Raw genomic sequence first — 6,381 nt, 5'->3', positions numbered from 1 at the left:
AATGACATGTAATAGCAAAAAAATCTAAATGGTTAATACTAAGACCCAAATCAGCGGTAAGACAAACATTACAATTTAAAGAATTAAATACATGGCGCAAATCTATATTTTTTAAACAAATCTATAACATCGGCTCTACAAGTACTTCTAGGAATACCCTCAAATAACGGGTTATAACAACGTTGAATGTAAGTAACAAATCCCAAACCCGAGGGAAAGGAAAATGGTAAACAATCATAAGCTACCATTTTAGCTATTTCTACGCGTTCTTTTTTCTTGTCATACTTAAAATTTCTACCGGTTCGTGGGTCTATCGTCATTTGAATCCCCCCCCCCCCCCCCCCACATTTAAACCCGTTTGTTCTCCCCAAATATCCATATGTTTGGTTCTCATATGACCATTTAGTGTACCCGTTCCATCATCCTTACCAGTTCCTTACTTAAAACTAAATACTTGTCCACATAGGGTACACGTAGCTGTTTGGTTTTCCCTATTCTTAGTCCAAACTTTAGCTGTTGGCTTACGAGTTCTAGGCGGTTTGTCTTGTGTATGTGATTGTGCAGGACATGTATCTCCTATGGGATTTTCGGGGGGTTGTGTTTCATCATCATCATCATCTAAGTCTTCATTAAAAGTGTCGGTAAAATGTTGTTGCATTGCCTCATGACCTAAAAGTGGATTATTTCCACCAACATCAATACCTAAATTAGGTGTTTCTTCCACAAATGTTTCCTCATTAAGCGCACCCCTAACAGTACGACTACTACCGGCACCACGTCTTAATCTCTTTGACATTATTAAATAGAATTAATTTAAATCACAATCAAATAAATCACAAGAAAATAAATTACAACAAATTAAATTGCTAGAATTAAATTGCGTAAATTAAATTGCGAAAAATAAATTGCTAGAATTAAATTGCGAAAAATAAAGATAGAGTTGGAACGAAGGTACCAAATTGCCGGATTAATTTCCAACAAAGTGAAGGCAGCTAGAATTGCAAATCCACCAAAGCTACTTCGGATTATTGCAAAATCACCAACTCCACCAACAATATTATAATTGCAAAATTAATAATTGAAAGTTGAAACTATAATAAGACTTTGTGGCTAATTATTGCAAAGTAACTATAATTGAGAGATTGAGATTTGAGAGAAAGATGAAGAAGAGTGAATTGATGTGCATCAAAATGAAAATGAAGAAGGGTTTATATAGGGGTGGAGATGGGTTAAAGTGTTAAAAAAAAAATTGGGGGGCCAAAAATTAAAAAACTGACCGTTTGGCAACGGCCATTTTTGCAAATGGACCGTTGCCAATGGTCCATTAAGCCCAACGACTCTTTCGTTTTTTTTTTTTTTAATTTTTACCGGTTAAACCGGTTTAACCGGTCCGGTTCCGGTTTTACCGGTTTAACCGGTTCCGGTTTCCAAAATATTGAAACCGGACCGGTAAACCATTACACGGTTAACCGGAACCGGTTAACCGGTTCTACCGGTTCCGGTTTAACCGGTCCGGTTACCGGTTAAAACCGGTAAGGCCAAACCGGTTGCCACGTTTACTTAAAGCAGAGAATCATAATATATTGGAGATCGTAAATTCGTAATTGCACCCTCTCAATTTATGTTTTTTAATTAAAGTTCAGCTTATATTCATAACTGAATATTTATATATGGTTCATTAAGGCTCCCAAACGTAACTTTTGTTGCATGCACCCCTCTAAATTAAACAAGAACTTAATTTACTAAAACGCCTATGCTCCAAAGTATTACAGCAATATCATTGCTGGCATACGAAGATGGTTAGGTTACCAAAGGAAGAAGGTTGGTCATTTTCTAGAAAGACAGAATTTGAGAGGAAAAAAGTTCCAATTCAATAACTTGACATCATTTTCCCCCTAATATTCTCTTTAATAACAAGAATGGCATGCAAGGTTTAATTAGCATGGTAAGTGATATATATTAGGTCATTTTGCCATATAATTGGATGTATTTTATTCCTTTGGTGTGTTTTAAGTGTATTGATTAGTGAAAATCCTTTAGATCTTAATTACCGAATTTTGTATAGAACGTTATGGTGAAAAAGGAGATGATTTGAGCAAGAATAAAGATGATTTAAAAGTGGCAGTTAGGGTTAATTCAGAATAATATTTAAATGTAGAAAATTACTGTTTAATTGAAAAATATAAGCAGAAAGGTGGAAAAATTCACGATTATTAGAAATTATTTCGGCAGAATTGTAGGAACCGTGTCATTAATTCATTCCGACAGTTGGGAAATCATCATCCTAGACCTTTTACTCATCAACACACCTCATTATTTTCTACTTGGTTGAAAATCATTTTCACCCCCCAACTTTGCTTTTAAAAAAAAAAAAAAAAAAGTCATTCTCCCCACTTTCTCCTATGTAATGTCTATTTTACCCTTGACATTTTCACTCATCCATCTATGTAATATCTTTTATATTATATAAAACTTATTATTTTAACCTAGGTATTTATAGTTTTTTTGTTTTACTGAAATTCATATTTCATATTATAAGTAGAATAATCCCTTTAGGAATTTATAACAAAATCTAATGTTACTTTTTATGCTTGATATTTTAATATTATATGGATTAAGTATATATTATGTATGTACATGCATGAGCCCGCGCGCACACATATCACCTATTATTTTTACATATATATATATATATATATATATGTATACTTAAGTTTCACTTCTCTTTTATTTTCTGTTGTCAATATGCAAACGAGTTTTGGTTGTCATTAATGGAATATTTTAAATTATAATTTAAAATTAATTTATAATATAAATAGACAATCTTTTAGGAAATTTTTATAGAATATACCTCTATTTTTATTAATTATTTTGTATTACCTGCATTGAAATATATTTATAAAGTTATTATTACCTGTTATTTATACTTATATAAGATATCAGAATTTTGATTATGATTAACAAAAAAAATTCTTATTCTTCTCATTTATTTCATTATAGAAGGACATTAAATTATATACTTGAACAGTATTTCTCACTTTTTTTTTCTATCTCGAAAATAATATTTAGTTTCTTAAAGAAAATTTGTTACATAGATTAAAGAGATAAAAAAAATCATGATTTTAAAGAAGTAAAACAAAAAGAAAGACAAGCTGATAATGTAAAGGTAGATCGACTAGGAATTTAAGAAAGTCAATTAGGATAAAGGGGGGAGAATAACTATTGTTTAAAGTTGAGGGGGGAGTTTGATTTTTACCTATTTTTGTTGCTTCATCACTTGTAGTTATTTTATTGGAACAAAAATCATCCTTATTTTATTTCGAAAATTGTTTGAATTTAGTCACTTGGTAATTAATATAATTACTTGATTATAAACAAGCGCCAGCTCTATGTGGGATTTGATACCGGATTTGGTTAGTCAGATATGTTTATAGCGATCACTTAATCTCTTTTATTAGAGTGCTATTGAGTGATTAAAAAGTAGAAAAAGTTAGGAAAAGGATCATCATGTTAGAGACTTATTAGAGTAACGTACAAGCAATCGAGTATCTTCATGCAAGTATACAGGTAAAATACAAATGAAACCATTAGCTGATCTGCTCGATATATAATTGCTATATTCTCTCAAGTTTGAAAACATAGTTTGATTAGAAAATACTTTTGCTTAAGCTACGTTAACATGTTGTACGCATATAATTGAATTTTGGTCCAAGATTGTGGTGATCCTTTTTCTTTTCTTTTGCTGAAGTGTGGTGATTTTATTGATTTACTTCCTATTGTAAATAGATATTGACTCTGTATTATTTTTAAAAGTTTTCGAGCTGTAATTTATATACATATGGAGTATTATATAAAATAAGAAATTTTCTTGCGAAGTGCTTCACCATTGAACACAAGCTTCAAAAAGAAAAAGAACAATTTCGAGAAAGTGTTTGCAGCTCACAAATAAACCAATATATTTAATTAACCAACTACGGTTGTAGCGGGATAAATAGAATCCTTCAATCTTTAATCAGATGTCTCGCGCTCGAGCTTTAAACATGAATATAATCCTATTAGAGAGTGTTTCCCCATTAAAAGAATTTTACGTGGCGCAAATTTAAATTAATCGGACCCATTACGAATATCGAGCACCAAATAAATAAATTAAAAAAAAAAAGAACTACAGTATTTAATTAGAGGTTTACTTTCCAGGTATGGGCCTATGGCTTGGAGGGCTCTCGAAACGCGTTAAATAATAAATTAAATTGAATATAACTAAGAGGGGGCACAAGGACAAAATCACAATGGGGTCTCATCATTAGTTAGGCTTTTTAGAAGAACAAAAACTTACATGTAAAAGAACAGTATAAAAGGAACTAGGGAAAGGTTTTGTTCATCTCCATCTTATGTTATAATGGTACCCTGATTTAATTATGGCCTTTTCGGCTAATCTCTTCCTAAAAGTGATAGGTGTATCACATGATCAAAGAGAGATGGGTTTAGTTTCTTTTCTAATGCAAGTTACTCATTAATTTATTGCTTTTAATCCATCTTTTCTCTTTTTGTCAACTCGTCTATTTTCAAGAGTTCAATTTTAATTTCTTTTGCAAAATCCAACGATAGTGTAGTCATATTATGAATATAAAAAAACAATAATATATTATAAAGTATGTTAAGATAAAATGTCAAAACAAAAATTTTAAATTGAAAAGTTTATATATGATTGAGGAAATTATATAAAAAATCTGAGCTTTACATGTTAATAATTAATTTGAGGGTTTTAGTTTTATTTGTTTTTGAAATGATTGTGAGGCCATTTTCACTTTTTAATAGTTAAAAGTAGTCAAGTCGATAGAATCCCGCAGTAGCATAAACACTCCTCAATGAAGATCCCAAAACATCACTAAGCGCATAAGTTATAATTCAACATTTTAAAGAAATAAAAAAATATGATTGAAAATTTAATTTTCGCTTTTACACTAAGTTATGTAAAATGGAAAGAATACATGATAATTTTTTAGAGTTGGTTAAAAGATTTGTTTGTTGCGTTATTGATCCCTTTGAATTTCACATTCGAAGTTACGATAGGATCATTTCTTAAAAAGAATAGATTTAACACATTTTATACGTACTCATTGGTACTACATTGGATTTGAATAAGATTTTGGATCAATTCATATTGAATTTTTTTATTATTATTATTATCATTAATAGAAGTTTGACCTTTTATTTTTTTATTTGAGGCATGAGACCATAATATAATGTGACAAACAAGCGGATCCTTTGACTAAGGTAACACGTAGGGACCGGGTTGGTTCGAATTTTTTAAACATCAAACCAAACCAATTGCGTCGGGTTTTAAAATTTATACACCAAACCAAACCAATAAAATTCGGGTTTTTCAACCTCGGGTTTTCTCGGGTTGTTCGGTTTTCTCGGGTTTTTCGAGTTTTTTTCGGAATAGTCTTGATACAAAACATATAACTTTTACTTCAAATATTTCTTTAGCCCTACTAAGATACAATTATATAATTAAGGTGTTTCTTAAGAAAATAGCACAAAATGTGATAAGAGTGATGACATTGTATTAAAATATTCAACTAAATCTAATATAATCGGTTAAAATAAATATTGTTAATTAACAAGCCATAAAAGAAAATGACCATAATCTGAAAATACTAAGTCATGCTAAAATAAGTATTAATTATATGACAAAGAAAAAAAAACTTAAATTATGTATTTTTACTCTCTAAATCAATTATGCAAAACTAAAGAATAAATATCCAACATTATTGTCATTTCTAGTGGTAAATTGAATTTCTTTTGTTAAGATTAGTGTTGAGTTGGTTTTGATTTGGACTTTATTTGAGTTACTAACATCCATATGATATAAAACTTATTGACATTCAAAATTCTAAGTTCAAGCTTGAATCATATGATAATAGATAAAAAAAAATTACGAAAAAATTTAAGAAATATTTATAAATTACTTTACAAATAAATATTTTTATGTATAAAATATTTTTAAAATTGAATACATGTAATGTCGGGTTGGTTTGGTTCGGTTTGACTTTTTTTAGCTAAAACCAAACCAAACCAATTATGGTCGGGTTTTTTTTTCAACACCAAACCAAGTCAAACCAAACCACTAGTCGAGTTTTTTTCTCGGTTTGACTCAATTTATCGATTTGGTGCGGTTTTTCGATTTACTTTGTACACCCCTGATAACACGAAAGATGAAGTCTACGTAAATAGAATAGGATTAGGAGCATCATGCATGTGACTAAATCTTGAATTCGTTTCAAAGCATCAACTTGGCCTATGATAATATGTAAACCACTTTTCATGCATACCCTAAATTATGCACAAAAGTTTTAGAAAAAGAAGAGACCTAATGAT

This window comes from Lycium barbarum, chromosome 6 (genome assembly GCF_019175385.1).
Source record: "Lycium barbarum isolate Lr01 chromosome 6, ASM1917538v2, whole genome shotgun sequence".
NCBI lineage: Eukaryota > Viridiplantae > Streptophyta > Magnoliopsida > Solanales > Solanaceae > Lycium > Lycium barbarum.
The sequence above is the reverse complement of the archived record's forward strand: the minus strand, read 5'-3'. Positions refer to the sequence as shown.